We start from the raw sequence: 18,976 nt of genomic DNA on the forward strand, positions 1-18,976 counted from the left end.
TTCTGGAAAGGCCGTGGTGGTGGTGCTATAAGCTTCAAGAATCCAGCTGGTTTAGTTGAGGGCACTTTGCGACGCTGACAGCCTCGGCACGTACTGACGTAGTGCGCAACGTCCGACTGAAGGCGGTGCCAGTGATACTTTTTTTATCCTTGCAAGCGTGCGGGCTATGCCCAAATATCCAGATTTCGGCTCGTCGTGTGAAGCTTGAATGATTTCGACACGTAGGCTCGTCGATATGACAATAAGGTAATGCTGATTGTTTGCAACGAAATTTTTCTTCACGAGGACACCATGGCGAATGTAGAGCGACGCTACCAAGCGCTTGAAAGCCTTCGGGACAGTCGAGCGGGTACCATTAAGAAACTCTATGAGGTGCCGAAGTTCCGGGTCGGCGTATTGTTTTCCAGTGAGGCTCGTTGCACTGATCGCATTTAAGGTGATGTCGTCGTCGTAGTTACCGTGCTCCGTTGGGGATTCGACCGGGGTGCATGACAGGCAATCGGCGTCCAAGTGCTTTCGGCCGGACTTGTACGCCACTGTCATGTCGTATTCTTGGAGGCGGAGACTTCATCTGACAAGGCGGGCTGACAGATCTTTGAGGGTCGCGAGCCAACACGAGGCATGATGGTCCGTAACTACAGTAAAATGCTTTCCATAAAGGTAGGGTCGCAATTTCGACGTCGCCCACACTATCGCTCTTTCTCAATTGCTGAGTAGTTAGCTTCAGCGTGAGACAAAGAGCGGCTGGCGTAAGCGATGACTCGTTCTAGACTGCTGTGCATTTGAACCAGAACGTCACCCAGGCCTACGTTGCTTGCGTCAGCATGAAGCTCCGTATCTGCGTTTTCGTCCAAGTGAGCCAGAACTGGAGGTTCTTGCAGGTAGCGTTAAAGAGTTTCGAATGATTGTGATTGAGGGGCGTCCCGCGCGAAAGTCGTGTATGTCCTCGTCAAACGCGTCAGGGGCTCGGCGATTCGAGCGAAATCTTTCACAAAGCGACGGTAGTAGCCACATAATCCTAGAAAGCGGCGGACTGCCTTTTGGTCCAGCGGTGGAGGAAAATTGGCAATAGCTTTGGTTTTGTCAGGGTCCGGCCGAACTCCCTCGTAACTGATGACGTGGCCCAAGAACTTCAGCTCAGTGTAAGCAAAGTGGTATTTCTCATTTTTTAACGTTATCCCAGAGACTTCATGGCATGGAGCACAACTTCAAGGTGCCGAAGGTGCTCCTCGAACGTTGGCGCGAACACAACGTCTTCAATGTAGACGAGGCATGTCTACCACTTCAGGTCTGCCAGAACTGTGTCCATCAGCCTTTGTAACGTTGCGGGTGCAGAGCACAAACCAAATCGCATTGCCTTAAACTCATAGAGCCCGTACGGAGTAATAAATGCGGTTATTTCTCGGTCCCATTCATCAACCTTTATTTGCGAGTATCCGTATTTGAGGTTCATGGATCAGAAATATTTTGCATAGCCGAGGCGATCGAGAGCGTCACGATTCGAGGAAGAGGATAAACATCTTTTTAGTTACATTATTTAAGCAATGGTAGTCAACACAGAACTTAACTGTACCATCTTTTTTCTTCACGAGGACGAAAGGTGCTGCCCGGCGACTATGGGACGGCTGAATGACGTCGTTTCGAAGCATATCCTAATTTGACGGCTAATTGCGGCGCGTTCAGTGGAAGACATACGGTGAGGTGACTGTCTGAGAGGGTGCATGGCGCCATCTGTAATTATCCGATGCTTGGCCAGGAGTGTTCTACGACGCGGGAAGAAGTCGAGAAGGTATCCCCGCAGCAGCGCTGGAGGAGATTTTCTACTTAGCCTCTCTGCTGCGGTGAAAGCGCGTGGTTAATGTCGTACTCAAAGTCGGGAACGCCGGTGCAAACTTTTGTTGACGACACCATGGCAAGGCTGGGCGCTCGCCGAATGTCGGCGATACCACGAATGTGGGCCACAGTGGTCCCAAGGCTGAGATGTCAGTGCTTACCTCAAAAATTCGTAAGCAGTACTCCGGTTTCTTCGTTTTCGAGTCAAACGACCCGTCTGCCGACAGCAAGGAAGCGGTCGAAAAGCAGAATTTGCTTTCTACGACACCTTCAAACTTTCGCAGCGTCTTCATGCCGACTGATATCACAACGCTCAAACGGGGTGGAATGGTGACGTCATGAAGGATGTAAACAGCAGCGGGACGTTCGGAAGCACAGTGGATTGCGTTCTCCATGGAGAACGTCACTGACTTTGATTAAAGATCAATGACCGCGCCATTTTCTGTGAAAAATTCATTCCGGGGATAACGTCCCGGGAACACTGGTCGAGACTGACGAAGGTGGCCGGGTAAGTGTCCTCTTAGATGATGACTCTTGACGTGCAGTTGTCAACGGGGGTGATCAAATGACCCCCGGCAGTACGAAGCTGTGAGCCCGTTAAAGGGGTGGTCACCTTTTTCAGAGTCGTGGCAAAATGTACACTTATTACCGAGTAGTCGGCGCCGGTGTCTACAAGTGCGGTTACGTCGGTACCGCTGATTGAAATGTTCACATCAGCAGTTGTAGCCGTAGGTGTACGGCAACGTTGCGGAGTCCGCTCACGTCTGCGGTGCGGTGCCAGGTGGTTTCGTCGCGGCGAAGAATTGATGCGGCGAGACGTGTTATGGGGCTGGTGATCGTCGGTGCTTCGTAGAAGCGGTCGGTCATGTCTGTGCAGCGATGGGGGATCTTGGACGTGTCACGCTGAGCAACCTTCCACCCAAAGCTTGCCGCTTCTAGTTTTCTCGACGAGGGCCAGACCTTCCACGCGAAATGTCGGCGGAAGAACGTCGTGGAAAGGAGAAACGTCGCGGAGACGGTGACCGGGCATAGTAATATTGCGCTTCGGGTGCCGCGGCCAGGTAATCGCCTATTTCTCGAGGCCATTGACCACGCTGCTTTGGGGCGCATCGGCACTATACCTCTGCAGACCCATACGTCGGTAACGGCAGTTGCGGTAGACGTGACCGGGCCCGCCGCAGTGATAGCACCGAGGGCGATGATCGGCAGTACACCAGAGGTCGTTCTTCCGAGGGGGGACCTGAGAAGGGTGAGGAAGGAATGGTTGGCGGCGAGTGTGGACAGGCGTATCGGGTTGACTTTGAGGCGGCGGTGGACGGCGAATGTCGGCGAGGTATGTCATCATACGGGGCGTTGTGTTAGAAGCGTTTGAGAGCAGGTAGGCTGAAAACGCCGATTGTTCGGTGGGATGCGTGTCTCCGTGACGTTTTTTTCTCTTTGCCCTCGTTCTCAACCTGATGCGGGGTGGCCGCACCTCTCCGCCTGTCCCTAGAGTGCCTAGGGAACCGGTAGGTCTGGCCGTCCGCCGCGCGTGCGTGGTCCGCGGGCATTCATTTAGTGAGCCTATGCGGCGGTGCGCGCGTTTCGGGAGCTCTCCAGGTATGGCTTTTTTGCGTGGTGCGCTCGTCCGCAACAGCCAGCTAAAATGTCTCTACAGTTCTCGCTTCCACGACATTACGACGACCCACACAAGGCGCTGACCCGCGAGAAATCGCCAGCCACATAAAGGTACGCATTTTATCTCCAATTCCGCTTTATGAAGTGCTTTACGGTTTACCTACATGCCTTGCACATTCCAGGACCTCGTTTTGCTGCTGCAGGAGCACGTGGATAGTGTCGTACTGGTGTTCAAAGTTTTGCCGCGCCATTACGGCGACCCGCATAAGGTGCGATTTGAGGACCGACGGCGTCGCCAGCTGAACCGCCGTCTGTAGCCACGCTGAAGCGCTCAACCCCGAGGTAAGGGTTGAACAACATTTTCGAAAGTTTTCTCGTGCAGAACTCACCAAATTGCGGCGCTTGTAACGTAACGTTTTGCAGCATCGTTTCCTAGATGCTTCTGGGAAGCCGATGCTGTCCTTATTTGCCGCGGACCGATACCACGTGACGAGGGACCGGGGCATCGACCTGATGTCAAAGATTATCGTCGCGGCCCTCATCAAGATCTACGGACCAGGGATCGCATCGGCTTCAAGCGCATGACCAAGAGAGGTGTACGTCGTGCACCGGTGTCGTCGGTGCGGAGCAAAAGGGCAACAAGACGGGCCACTGCTGGGCCTACTGCTCACCGCGCCGCCACGCCGCTGCAGGTAGACTTTGAAGTGCTCCAGTAAACGGCCCTTTGTAGGGCCACCTCATTGTTTCCTGGTAGATCATGGGCGTCACGTTTCGTGGCCGTGTTCCCTATCTTTGTCGAAATCTGTGCCAGGCATCAAAACTCGCGCTAGGCCTTGTTGCAAGGTTAGCAGAGTGCAGTGCGCCTTTGTTGCTTTGGAGTGGCAAGTCTGCCGCGATGATTCAGCCACAACAATCAGCCCTGTAGGATTGCTATCATCAACGGAAAGTCCAGAAGTTCCAACTCGCGCATTGTGGAAATCGCGCTTGGCCTAGGTATACAGCATTCACCCAGAGCAGTGCATCTGTTTAATTCTTTAAAGGGTTCTTGCGCTTTCTCGAAATCGACGGCAGCCGTGAAAATTTACATGTTAGACCTCGCTACAGCATTAGCTCAGCGCAGCGCGCCTTTGTTTCTTTGCGTTGGCAAGTGTTAGAAGCACGCGCCGTCTCGCGCTTTGTACAAGTCGGCTCTAAAAGTCGCGATAGGCCTCGTTGCCGGGTTGACGGAGTGCACGGCTTTGTTCCCTTCAATGGCAAGCCTCTGCCACTACAGCCTTGCTTTATCTGCCGGCAATTGCTCCCCCGCAGCGTCCCAGCACACATTCTCTCCCGCAGTCACCATTTATGCACACAATCAATCCACACAATCCACGTCACAGTCCACTCCAGAAGTCACCATCTATGCACATATTCAGTTACAGTAGAACATAGGCCATTGTAGTGCCGCAATCTATACACACATTCTCATACAGTATAACGTAGTCCACTCCGGAAGACACCAGCTACGCACACATTCAATCACAGTAGGCCATAGTCCGTTCCTGCTGTCACCATATAGAAACAAGATGTGTGGCCTGCAGAAATGTTAAAAGAAGGCGTGCAGCCTCCCTTCTGTAAGTCGTGTTTCCACTAGGGTAGACAATGTCCTGAACTGTGCTGTGACGGGTTCCTGTCTTCTTGAAGGAAGCGAACATCACATGCCTTTCCGCGTTGTACTCTGGGCAGTACATAATATAATGTTCAATATCCCCGCAGACACCACATAAATAGCAGAGCGGAGACGATGCTATGCCGGTCTTATGCATACATGCAGGAGTGCGAGCAGAGGCTATGCAAATTCGATGTAGAAGGGTCGCCTGAGATCTTCTCAGTCCCTTCGTCACACATGGCTTGTGGGTGTACTCCACAGGGTACTGAAGTAATCGAGCACCGTTTTCCTGCCGAGACTTTGTCCATATTGAGGTACATTTTTTTGATGAAATCCTTGAGAGAGCTTTATTTGCGAGACTGTCAGCAACCTCATTACCATTGAGTCCTATGTGAGAGGGCACCCATTGGAAATGTAGACTAAAACCTCTGCTGTGCAGATTCTGCACCAAGCGCAGAGAGCCTATAGAAAAGGCGTCATAAGGGAATCCGCGCTCTAACCTCTGAAGGGCAGATTGTGAATCAGTTAGGATGACAACAGGTTGAGCCGGACAAGACCCTAACTTCTGTTAAGCAGCCTCAAAAGCAACATTTTCAGCCGTTGTGGAGGATACTACAGCAGTACAGCGTACGGACCACTTACAGTCCAAAGAAGGAATGTAAAAAGCCGCTGCGCTAGCTTGTTTGGCCTTGTCCACAGAACCAACCGTGCAAAATTTGAACATGGCAGGCATACTCTGTTTCCAAGTGTTCAAGTACAAACGAACGCGTTGCTGCCAAAGGAGAGCTGCGCTTTTCGCTCACATGGGGAATTGTAACCTTACTGTCGAGGGTCGGAAAAGACCAGGGGTGTTTCAACCGTTTCCTTTGCCTTCGGACATTAATTCCTAAAGAACTAAGAGTATTGAGTGCCAATTAAGCCTTCGACTCATATCTCTTGCAGAGCCGCTGGAGAAGAGATCGCCCTGCCACCGTCTCTCCTAGCCGGTAAAGATACATTAGTAGCCTCTGAGAAGCGATAAGGCTAAGAGGTTTCGATTGGGACTCATGAAGTACTGCCTTTGCCTTATCGGCAGTCGCCTTGGGAACTCCAATGGCTCTTCTTAGGTCCTTTCTGTGGACAACTTCGAGACACTCAATATGTGATGTCGAGGGGGAAATTAAAGGTAATTGATAAAATATGCGACTGACCACCAGCGCTTCATGAATTTTGACAATTGAAGAAAGATGGTTTCCCCATTGCTCACGTGCAATTCTACGGATCACATTTAGACGAGAAGATAAAAATGAAACAATCGCGTTACAGCTTTTCGCCACTGTAGACGGGAGTCAATATTGACGCCCAAGAAACGCGTGTGGTTGAATTGACGGATGCAAGAGTGACTGGGGTCTATCTTTAACCGCGCTTGACGTCTTCCTACACCTGGAAACAGAACAGAGCCGGATTTTTAAACTGACAGAGACAACGCCACACCTTCAAGGTAAGCTGGCGACGAAAGTAGAGCCTGTAGAACTATCAGGGCTAATCGCTTGTGTTGGTAGCCAGTAATCCAAATACAGACGTCGTCCGCATAATGGGACATAGGCGCTTGCCTGCAACTCTTTTTCAACGAATCGGGAAGGCCAGCCATTACAACGTTAAAGAGCGTGGGGGAAAGAACGCTCCCTTAAGGCACACCTCATGATAGAACTCTTTTGGTGCTTATCTACTCTTTAACCGTACACGAACCACACGATCACTTATAAACTTGTAAATGAATCTCAGCATATGGCCCTGTATGCCCATGTCTTTCAAACTGTTTAGAATTGAGCTCTGAAGCACGCTGTCGTAAGCTTTCGGAACGTCAAGAAAAATGGCCAAGGTGGAAAGGCCGTAAGCTTTCTGGTGTTCAATGTGACTGACCAAGTCTAAGACGCTATCTTCGGCACTAAGACCTCGGCGGAATCCTGTCATACATGTTGGCAGTGCCTTGCTGTCCTCAAGCCACCACGAGAAGCGTTCATTTACCGGCTTCTCCATCAACTTACCTACAGAGGAGGTTAATGACACAGGGCGATACGAGGCAAGGTCTGTTATGTATTTTCCAGGCTTCAGTACTGGAACTACATGTGCCTGCTTCCATGACGGAGGAACATCGCCAGTCTACCAAACTCGATTGATTAAGTTGAGGAGCTCCTTTCTGAGTTGCAAGTGCAGATTATTCAGCACTTGATTGGTGATGCCGTCTGGACCTGGTGCACACCGGCGCCGCAGGCCATTGAGCGCAGTCTGGAGCTCACGAAGCGTGAACGGGACGGGATGTCCATGATAGACATGGAGGAAGCAGGTGTTGTATATATATCTGTTCTAGAATCAGCGCCTACGAGTGCGTCTGCAAATTCCTCTGCCAAGCACGTGATAGGGTTTTCCTTGCGTATTGCAAGAGCTTGAAAAGGCTTCGAAGGGCGAGAGTTTCCAGCAAGGCTGCCAATAGCTCGCCATATTCTCGTCATAGGTGAGAACACAGTCAAACTAGCGCAGAATGAGGCCCATTGCGACCTGTACAGCTTGTTCGTGTGCCGTCTAATAGCAGAATTCAGCCTATTGAAGGTCGTCTTCAGTTGCCTGTCGTTCTTCGTCCGCACGAGTTGGCGCTCCGCTCTGGTTCTCGCTGCGCCAAGGCTCCTGACTTTTAAATCCGGGGCCGGAAAATGATCAGGTAACTTGACCGCCGCAGTTGCTGCTAGCTTACTAGAAATCATTTTGTCAACAACATCACCAGAAATATGTTCTAGGTGCTTTCTGTACTTGTCCCAGTAGACCACATTGCTAATTTTAGGATCATGCATACGAAAGGCGGCAGCAAACACAAAAATCGGATAGTGATCTCTTCCCATGCGGTCAGGCGCTGTTGACCAACTCACGCGGACGTCAGATGAATGCAGTGTCAGGTATATAGCTGTCGCTGAGGCTGGAGGGCGGAAGAAAGTGGGGCTTCCGTGATTGGGAACACACATGTCCAAACTGTCAATAACCTCTATGAGGTTACGCCCACGATAATCCGTGTTCCTGTCACTCCAGATGGCATGATGGGCGTTGAAATCACCGCAGATGATTCTAGGAGCTGGGCAGCAGTCGCAGAGCTGCTGTAGAAAGAAATCCAATGCTGCCTTCTTCCGCGGAGACACGTACACGGATGCAATAGAAAGGGTTCGAGAGCCGAGCTGTATTCTCACAGCCGCTACCTCGATGTCCTCCGTGCAAAGATCAGCAACGCTTAGAGAAACGTGTGGAATTTACCTTCGTATGTAAAGCTCAGCACTTCCTGCAGGAAATGACTTTATGCTGCAGTTTTTATGGGCGACATAACCAGTCAATCATCTCCCGCTTGGCAGGCCAGCTTCTGACAAGGCCAATACTGGAACACAAGTCTCTTTCAAGAATAGTTTTGGTTCAGCTAACCGACTTAAAATCCCAGCGCAATTCCACTGCAATATAAACGGCACTTTTCGGTGCATATGAGATCCACGAGGTTTAACACCATCCATTTTCGATCACAAGGAAGTTTGCTGCGTAGGTTGTAATTAGGGGCTCAAAAGAAAGCACCAGCTGTAGGAAGTTCTTCAGGTTACCAGACGCCATCGCTGGAAGGTGTGAACGCATGGCCCCAAACAAAACATGAAGAAGGTCAGACATATTGATTTTTGAGCTCCTTATTTTGCGCAACGCACTCACTTACTAGATCGACAAAAGATGCCGACGGGGACACAATCTAAGCCGCAGTAGCTGGTTTTTTTGTCACTTGTGCACACGAGGGTCCCCCTTTTCGTAGAGTCTGGTTGTTATCCGGCCGCTCAGGAACATGGACACTTTTTGCTGGAGATCGAAACGCCGACTCGTGCGCACTGGGCTTTGGCGTCGTGCTGGGCTCAGGTCTCTTAGGGACATTATTGGGCAACGCAACAACATCACACTCCAACACTGGGAACTCGTCTAATCCTGGAACAGGCGTCTCAGTTGGTGGGGTTTTGGACCAGCAATAAAGGATATCCGACGGTGCAGAGCGCTCACACGGAGGGGGCAGCCTCCGAAACTCGCTGGATGATCACCACCGCAATTGGCGCAAGCCAAATCTGCCTTGCACTTTTTAAAGTCTTGGTCGCCTCCGCACAGCTTACAACGTCGATCCTTTGTGCAAACTTTGGCCACGTGCCCAAACCGCTGGCATCTAAAACACCGTGGAGGAGCTTCAGTGAAATCTGCAACTGCGCGTTTTGTGAATCCCAGATCAATTTTTTCGGGGCGCTCTGAGTTGGGAGCGAACGTCAACACTATAGAGTTGCTAGGTTTCTTAGCCCATTATTTTCCTGGAGACTCACCCACGACGCACAAGTCGTTTCACGTGCAGTACTCCTTGTGGTTTCAGATAATCAAGTAGGTCGCGTTCTGAATACCACTTTGGTACACCCTTAATAACACAGGTGTTCTTTATGTAGGAATGGGGACACCGCACGTTAACTGTGATGCCAAAAATCTGAGAGCTCTGCGGGAGCTTGTCAACCTGGTCTTCCGTCGAGGTATCCATCTGAAGAGCCCCGTGCATGGTGAACCGACTTCGAATCGGAGCTGATCCCAGCAGTGATTGAATGGCTGCGAAAAGTAAGATGGGATTCTTCTCTCTTAAATCAACCCCCTTTTCTGTTGGCTCAACCACTACCGGGATCCCTACCGTTCGTACCTTGCGATGACTAACTAACTTGAAGCCCTCGTTGTCCACGTCAGCCATATTGGCCACTGACTCGTCACCGTCCACGATCGTCGACTCATCCCCACTAAGCGACGAGGTCTCGCTGGACGGGTGGTCGTGTCCATCTTCTGGTCGCTCCACAGACTGGGAAGCGATGGCCGCCTCTTCCGAACCGGCCTCCTTTGAATGGCGTGGTCCCTTTAGGCTTGCCGGCACCGGAGGAGCCGTACTCTTCCTATAGTTACAGTACCCCCTTGAAGATGCTGCTGTCCTCGAATATTCAAATAAGACTAGGTAAATTAGGGAAAATTAGGTAAATAAACACAGCTGAGGCGACAGGAGATCGAACAACGTCTTCGTCTTCTTCCGCCGTAGATGAAACCACATGGCGATCGCACTGCATACAGCACGACTTTGGTCCCTGTGTTTCTTAAATGAAATCATCAAATGTCGAAGGTAATGGTCGTGTCCAAGGATTGCTTCGACAGGTAGGGTAAAACCATCGCAACCGCACACGCTGTGTCGTCACTGCCAAGTGAAGGGGCACAAAACGGCCGTCATCTTTAATAAAGGTCCTTCTCAGGGCCGCCTCAGTGTTTCCTGGCAGATAACGCGCTTTCCCCCTGTGCACGTGTTCTCCTCATTTCCAATTTGAATAGGCCCTTCAAACCCTGCAGAAGGCTTGAATTAGGAACTGCTAATATCAAGGTGGTGCATGGTACTTGAGAAACAATAGCGGCTACAATGACAAAGGGAGAAGGGCTTGAGTTACACGCAAATAAAAAAGGTTGGGGGTAACCTTATAACAAGCTTGAATGGTTTTGGACAGGACTGCTAGTTAATTGCATTTGGATGAGAAAGACAAGGTTTCATTTTGCAGTGTAAGCTTGCGTCTCTAAAATGAACAGAGAACGCTGTCTCACACGGCTTCGGCCTTTCGTTTGGCCCGTTGTTGATCCACGAAAAAAAGTATGTCTCTGGGAAACTATTTGCATAATCTTTCCCCAGCTTCAGGAGGGGAGGGGGTGTGATGGCCTCTCCTTTATCGAGTTCGCCGCGAGACGCGAAGCATGACGGACAAGACGACGAAAGTAAGCGGGCAAAGCCGCTTTTCCGAAATTAACCGTGACTTACACGTGCCTAGTGTTGTGGTCGCGCTCCCTTCCTGCTGTTTTGTTTTGAGAATTTGGACATAGGGAGGATTCCCTGAAAACCACCGCGAAGGTGATTGAGCCCTCTGGAAGAAACGTGGCTGCAGAAATGTCGGATGTAGCGAGGATAATAGCGTCCCCACGTGTTCGAACATGCCATCGGGTCGCGAAGTACAAGATCAGTGTTGTCCTCTTCAGTCACGCTGGGGTAGAACAATTGCCCGTGAGCTGCGCCTTCGACAGAGCTTCCGCATTCCGGTCATCATTACAAGATCTTTCAGCCCCTGCTGGGAGACAGCCCGCATTCTTGTGTCACGCAGGCGCCTTCCTGTTCCACATGGGTGCAGTACGGACCCACCTGCGCGCCCACCTGGAGTCTGCGTGGACGACAACGTGACCGGGTCTTGTTCTCTTTCCATCGACCGAGCTGCGAGAGAACATCAGGACCGCCCTGCCGTGGGTGGTACTATCAGTGCCATCGTTTGATTGGACATCATTTTTCGAACTGTATTGCCCAGCTAGGGATCTGGGATATATGAAGAGTATTTAACGAGCTGACCAAAGGAGAGCGCCTCTCTTGAGAGATAACCTTTGCTGGGAGAGACTCCCGACTGCTAAGAAGCTCTCTTTACTGAGAAGCACTCGCAGTTGCCCTTACTTGTACATTATGTAAATAGTCTTTGTATAAAGTTTGCCTAGTTTTATTCCTCCGATCGTCCTCGTCTCTTCTCCGGCCCAGTCACGCTACCTGAATCCCAACACTAGCTGTGTTTGGATTCCAGCGAAGTTGCAGCGGACCTCCGTATATTCCTTGCGCCATCCCACGGGGCTCCGCGTGCCGTGTCGCCATGTGCGGCGAAAAGAGCAGTGCGCACAGTTTAAATGAAACAAGTATGAAGCTGTACAACGAAGCAAATTATACACGTCTGTACAGCAGCTAGAGGAATTTAAAGAGCATGCTGTGTGACGCTAGTTATCTCAGTCAAAACTAATGCAGTCAACTATTATTTCGTATTTTTTTACCCAACAGACGTGAAATTTCTGAAGATGAATGTGTACCAAACACATCGGTGCGTCAGTTGTGATGCCTGAAAAAAGTTGTGCGAACATACATATGCCCATGTCGTGATAATCAGGAATACCGAATAAATAACTAAAATATAAACATTTTTTTTCGGACTCGCACACCTGCTACAAACATCTTTATAGGTAGCAATTTAAATGCCTCCGTAGGAAGTTTTTTGGGTAAAAAGTACAGTTTGGCCGAAAGGAGTCTTTAGGATATGCACTGTGTAGAACTAGTCATACTAATTCCATGTGATCGTTCGATAAATGAAACAAATACCACGCAAAGAAGCTTTTTATATTGTACAGTTTTTTTGCAAATTACTGGTTACAGACCGCTCTGTAGTCACTGGACTGTGATTGTGTATGTGCTGCATGACAGTGCGTGGATTTCAGAGCAGTTAACCAAGAAAGAGGTGCTTGTTCATATCGTTTACCACTCATGTGAACATCATCAATGAAACAGAATGCTATGTGTACCTTGTGACATGTTCTTTTTTGGCAGCCTCTAAAAATGTTTCCGCAGTAATGAGCTAGCTTGTTTTCCAGCAATATAACCACGGGACTGCTGTAACTTGCCACATTTTCAAATTCTGTGAAAATCATTGCATATGAGGGGTCATAACCATATGCTGTTTATTGAAGGTCCCGCTGCTTTATTCGCAATGCTTGGACAACCATGACCAGCTTTCCGGATTCATGTGCACAAGGTATGCCCATTACGTGAATGCCTTTCTACCTATTAATGGCTTACAATGCAAACGGACAAAAAGAAAACACAGAGCACAAGTACAGATAGTGTTTGTAGTCCACACTCTACTTCTTCACCTCTGTAAATATGGCGCATGCTCACGCGGGGTGATTAGGCAAGGTACAGTGGAGAGTAGTAGTGGTTTTAATAAATAATAATAAAAGGGAGGAAAAGATTTTTGCTAGCCCCGGCATCTGCCATCGATACTGAAGCACCTGAGCTGGGGCAGCGGAAGTGAAAGATAGCCAATGAAGTATTTGCACGGCGGAAAAAATACGTGGCGAGGCGGCGTAGAAGACTGAGTCAAGATAAAAATAGGAAAATTCAATTAAATTTAAGAAATACGAAATACCAGGAATAGAATCAAGCATTTTGGAAATGCGACAGAATTATGTATACAGCTAACAAAGTAAGCGATCAGTCGCACTTATGATAACATAAAGGTAGCCACAAACACTGCGTAACGGGAATTTCTTGGCACTCGCACCGAACGAGAGAACTGTAAGAGACAGATGGAGTCCTAACCTCTTAAAGAGGGACCTCCAAATATTGTTTTCCTTGAACTGCGAACGGCCGGCAAGGGAGGAGAAAATGATCTAATGTTTCAACTTGCCCACATGAGACACAAAGGTTTGTCGCAGCGAACCCACATCTGCGTAAGTACAAAATTAAGTGAGGAATTCTGCATCGCAGAAGCGTCATTGCCACCTCACAATGCCTAGATTTACACCACCGCACAATCAATCGGTACTTTAAGTGGTGAAAATCCATAGTATTCAGCAACGGATCACCCATGATGGCTGAATTATGTTAGAACCGCTGGAAACGTGAAGTTTCCAACAGAATGAGGTGAGGGACGGGATAGATTAGAGGAGCTCAGAGAGCCGACCTTGCAATATATCAGCCACCTCGTTAAAATAGACACCCGAATGCTTGCAGGTACCCGGACAAAGTGGATCCCACGCTCTGTGCACGGAACAAAACACCTAGGCGACCGATTCAAAAAAGATTTTCCGGAATTTTGGAGAGAGACTAGAACTGAAAGGCAGGCTGCAAGAATAAGAACCCGTGCTACATGCATGGGAATTTTGAGTCTTAAGAGCCAAACAAATAGCCAAAAACTCTACGAACAATATAGGAGTATAATCAAGGATACGAACGGAATAGCTCCAAGCCAGATCCTGTGAAAATATCCCAATCGCCGCCTTCTCACAGCTGCCGGAGGCATCAGTGGAGAGAACAGTACGATGAGGAAAATTCTGTAGGTGTTCAGAAAGAAGACCATTTAGGATATTTGCGGGCATATGTTTCGCATGGGACGGGGAAATATGGTCGTTATAGAAGACGGGGCGAGCCTGCGTATCAGCAACTCGTTGCAAGGAGATCAGATAAAACTGAAGCGGAGCTTCTGTGAACCTAGCTTGCGGAATCTGATAGCGTGGCCAAAGCCTCCGATGCCTACTGTCTTTTTCTTCTATGAATCATGAAAGCATTTCGGCTCACCCCTTTCTCCATGCTTACACAGGCATTTCTCACAACTAGCCTGAAAGCCGGCCGTAGTATGGAATAAGTTTAGGGAAACTTACCTTTTTTAGTCGTTTTATCTGCACAGCTTAGAAGTATGTGAAAGGAACTTTGGCTGTGAGTGCTTTGGCGTTTCTCTCATACTCCTTTTGTGAACTGAAGTGGTGAACTATATTAATACACTATATAAATAACTATATATAACTATATATAATACATGTTGTGTGAACTATATATAATACATGATGTGCCATCAGTGTCGCAATAACAACAATTGGGCACATAGTAAAGATCTGCAAGCATGAAGAATTTGTCTTTAACTCTGACATCATTATGGATGGAATCAATACAAAGTAGAAGAAAAAGTATAGTGCAGCACATATATGATTGGAAGTGAAAGACGAATGTTGTTGATGTTGTTAGCCAATCAAAAGATGGCACATAACCACACTAGGCGATCAGCCAAGAATCCGGTGGCTATTCACCTGTGCTCAATTAGTAAAAGAGAAAACCACGCGGGAACGCAACACTGGTGGATGTGCTGAATTTCAGGAACAAACCGTGCAACAAGTAACAAAAATATTCCTGAATCAGATTTTACATTGCATAATGAACCATGACTGTACCAAAGCAATGAGATATAAGTGAAGCATTTCATTCCTTTCGTGACATAATTGAGTTATGAGGTGTGTTGAATAATTAAAAAAGTGATTTTTGATGGCAGCCAGCATGGGTCATTTCAAGTTATAGCTCAAGATTACAATCACATCTGATATAGATGACACGTATGCTAAAAAGCAAGATGATTTTTCCTTTTTATGATAAATGCACAGGCACTTTCAGTGCTTGCCTAATAATATTAATAATTGGTCTTTGTGGAAAGGAAATGGCGCAGTATCTGTCCAATATATCGTTGGACACCCGAACCGCGCCGTAAGGAAAGGGATAAATAAGGGACTTAATGAAGAAAGGAAAAGATGTGCCGTAGTGCAGAACTTCGGATTAATATTGACCACCTGGGGATTTTTAACGTGCACTGACATCGCACAGCACACGGTCGCCTTAGCGTTTTTCCTCCAGAAAAAGGCAGCCGCCGCGGTCGGGTTCGAACTCGGGAACTCCGGATCGGTAGCCGAACGCCATATCCACTGAGCCACCGCGGCGGGTCAAGGCTTGCTTCAAGATTTGATTTCTGACGTATGCACAAAGACATGCCTATAAATTATTTGTATGTTACACCAGAACCAACACTACTTAAGCTGGTAAATCATGTTCACTACCTGGGTGTCATTAATAGCAAATATATACTAATGCTGCTGATCCTATAAAAGAGCAAACAACGGTTTTACGAAGACGTTAAGTAATACGTGATACTGTTGTGCCCATCAGAAAATGAACTACGCGGCAGTTTCAGTTTCTCTTCTCTTATTTTCAGTTTCGCTTTTTCATAGTTTCAGTTTCAGTCATATGCATGTTGCTTGACACCACGTATACGTGACGTAGGAAAAGTAGAGGGGGGGTCGGCGGAAACTTGGTGTCAGCATGACATCGCTCACCCCGATGTGTCGTTCGATCTTGCATCTACAGCACAACAACGTGTCGACGAGGTAAACCTTTACTATAAGTTTCACGGGATCTTACGCCTCCTCGTACATTCCTGGAAACCTCGGGCCATCCACCAATACCATGGAACCAGTGGAAGGCACTGTTTTCTACATACTTAGAGGCGCCTGGCGCCTGAGTTTGCTGCATCCCGGCGCAAAGCTATGCTACTGCAGTCGCGCGGCATCGAACGTCAGCGTCGTACCGAAACGCCTCCCGCCCCGAGCGCAATTTTAAAACGATGGAGTTGGGACCTCATTAGCGGAAGTTATGAAAGGCGAAGATACGTTTAAAACCGCGCTCAGCACTTGCGACCGTCTGTTCTCAGCCAGGACGGAACGCCACCGCAGTTCAAGATATGTTTACAGAACCCTGGTGAGCCTGTCTGAGGTTTATACTGGTTAGTTACGCGAACTTGTGAAGAATTGCGACTTCGACAACCCCTGCCCGCTCCGCGCGGCTGCTAGGTGGACAGGGGCGGACAGCGCGTTTTTCTTTTTCTCTTTATTTCTCTTTTTTTCCTTTTCTAATATTTTTCTTTTCTTCCCATCTTCTTTCCAGCATCCGAGTGCTTGTTGCTCTGTGGATGTGGCTGACATGGGTGCTAATTCCAAGTCCTTAGGAAGGCGATGAAGATCGCGGTAACTTCAGTCTTGAGAAAGCAAAGGATCTGTCCGAAACATCACTGAAAATAAATGTGTCTAAATGAAGCGCTTCTCAACGTTGAATATATATATATATATATATATATATATATATATATATATATATATATATATATATATATATATATATATATATATATATATATATATGAAATGAGGGGCTCGTTTGACAAACATATTATGGAAGCCAACAGTCACCGAAACCAAGGTGCATAGGGGAATGTTTCTATTTTTTTAAATATCTAGTGCCAATCATTTAGTTTTTTAAAGGGAATAACTTATCAAGCAGCAGAAAAAACAACCATGCCGCCGGTGGGATCCGAACCCACGACCTCCGAATATCGCGTCCGGTGCTCTTACCAACTGAGCTACGGCGACGGCTGTCCAATCTGCTGCTTTCGTGGGTATTTATGTTTAGCGTGTAATCGAACCTTGAGAGTGTTCACCAGCGCCACCCTCGTCCATAGCGGTGTACGTAGCACGTCATGTAAAAACGCGAGTGTGACGTAGAACGTCATCTAACATATATATATATATATATATATATTTAGAGCCGGTCCTTTCTCAAGACTGAAGTTACAGCGATCTTCCTTCCCTTCTTAAGGAGTTGGAATTGGCACAGATATCCGCCACATGAACGGAGCAACATGCAATCGGATGCTGGAAAGAAGATGGGCTCAAAAGAAAAATACTAGAAAAGGGAGAGAGAGAAATAAAGGGAAAAAGAAAAACCCGTTGTCGCCCCCTGTCCATCGAGCAGCCGAGAAGAGCGGGCAGAAGAAAAAGAGAAAGAAAAAAAGGAAAACGAAGAGCGGGAGGGGAGAATAGGCACACCTCAAAGCAGAGGGCGGCGAGTACAGAAACAGACGGTGGCGGATTGGCGGAGCAGATAAGAATTACAGATGCATGTACTCGCGTGCCGCTGGCCAAAACAAGTAAACAGAAAAAAGCGCACACAGAGCAGGCGACTTCTATGGATCCTCTTCGCCAAGAATAGTCAAGGCGGAATCAGCGGCGCAGTTAGCTTAACTAGAGACACGTGCACTGTGCATGAAAACACAAATACACAAAAGAAAAAGAAAAAGGCGGCAAAACATCCGAGTTCGGGAAAGTTTCGTGTGACGGGTAAATGTGAATGGCGGGAGCACTCAGGCAAAGGTTCTTGAATTGCACCCCGCTCGGCAAGGTGGTAGAACTGGGAAGATAGGGGTGGGGTGGGGGTAAATATCCGCTTTTTTATCCCGCGCGCGCTGTCAGAAACGAGAGAAATTTCGAGAAAAAATCTAGAAAAAATGTGTCTGTCCCCAACCAGATATGACGTCATTAAAAGTCACGTGACCTTGACGTTACAATCGTGACGCCACAATTTTTTGACCAATCAGCGTTTCCAGCCTACCTACCCGCAAACGCTTGTGTTGTGTTCAGTTGAAGAGGGTCTGGCGGCGTGAGCGCCTGTTGGACCTCTTCACAAATAATGTCCCAAATGGAAGAAACCTGTGGCGGCTGCGGGGCTGGAAAGAGCTTTTGAAGCTCTTCGCGTACGATGGTGCGGATGGTCTCCAGAAGGACGTCGTGGCTAGAAGCATAGGCACCGCTGGTAGCCATCAGCGGCGGCGGACGCTAGTACTGCCTGGATCGCATGCCGAGCATCTTCTCCATCGTAGTGGCTTCAGAAACAAATTAAGCGTCTGTTCTGGGCGGGTTTAGAACTAACTTTTGATGCCCCTCATAAGAAAGCGCAGCTTCTCCTCTTCGGACATGTTGGGATCAGCCCGGCGGAAGAGCTTCGCCTTATCCTCAGAGTAAATGAGGACGATCTTGTTTGATACTTGGACGCGTGTCTGGAGGAGCAGCTGGGAACGTTCTTTCCGGAGGACGGTGGTAAAAGGCTGCGAAAACTGGGTCTTGAAGGAACCTCACGATGGTATTGTGGCCTCTCGGTTCTCAAACCAAGTACGAGCTGCACCCTCCAGCTAAAAAAACATGTGCTGCAGCTTCGAGTCGTCAGCCCACCTGTTGTATAGGGCTGCACGCTCGAACTTCTCGAGCCAGTCCTCCGGGTCCTCGCCTGGAATACCTTGAAATGTGGGTGGCTCGCGTCGCTGCTGCAGCACGACGGACGGCGAAGGGATGGCATCCGGCATGCTGACGGCGGATTGTGTGGACACTGATGGTCGTGCTGAATCGAAGGTCGGTGTCCTCACGGTCACACGAGACTGCAGAGGCCCGAACTCTGGTTTCAGTCCTTGCAGCCGCCGGCTACCCTTGATGGATGGGCGTAACCTCGGCTTTCAAGGATTCAGGCGCGGTAGAGTCCCGGCTTCCTGCAGGGTTCTTGGGCATGGGGTGCCCTACCCAGGACACCTCCACCAAGATGTCACGCGTGAATGCGGG

This window comes from Amblyomma americanum, chromosome 1 (genome assembly GCF_052857255.1).
Source record: "Amblyomma americanum isolate KBUSLIRL-KWMA chromosome 1, ASM5285725v1, whole genome shotgun sequence".
Taxonomy (NCBI): domain Eukaryota; kingdom Metazoa; phylum Arthropoda; class Arachnida; order Ixodida; family Ixodidae; genus Amblyomma; species Amblyomma americanum.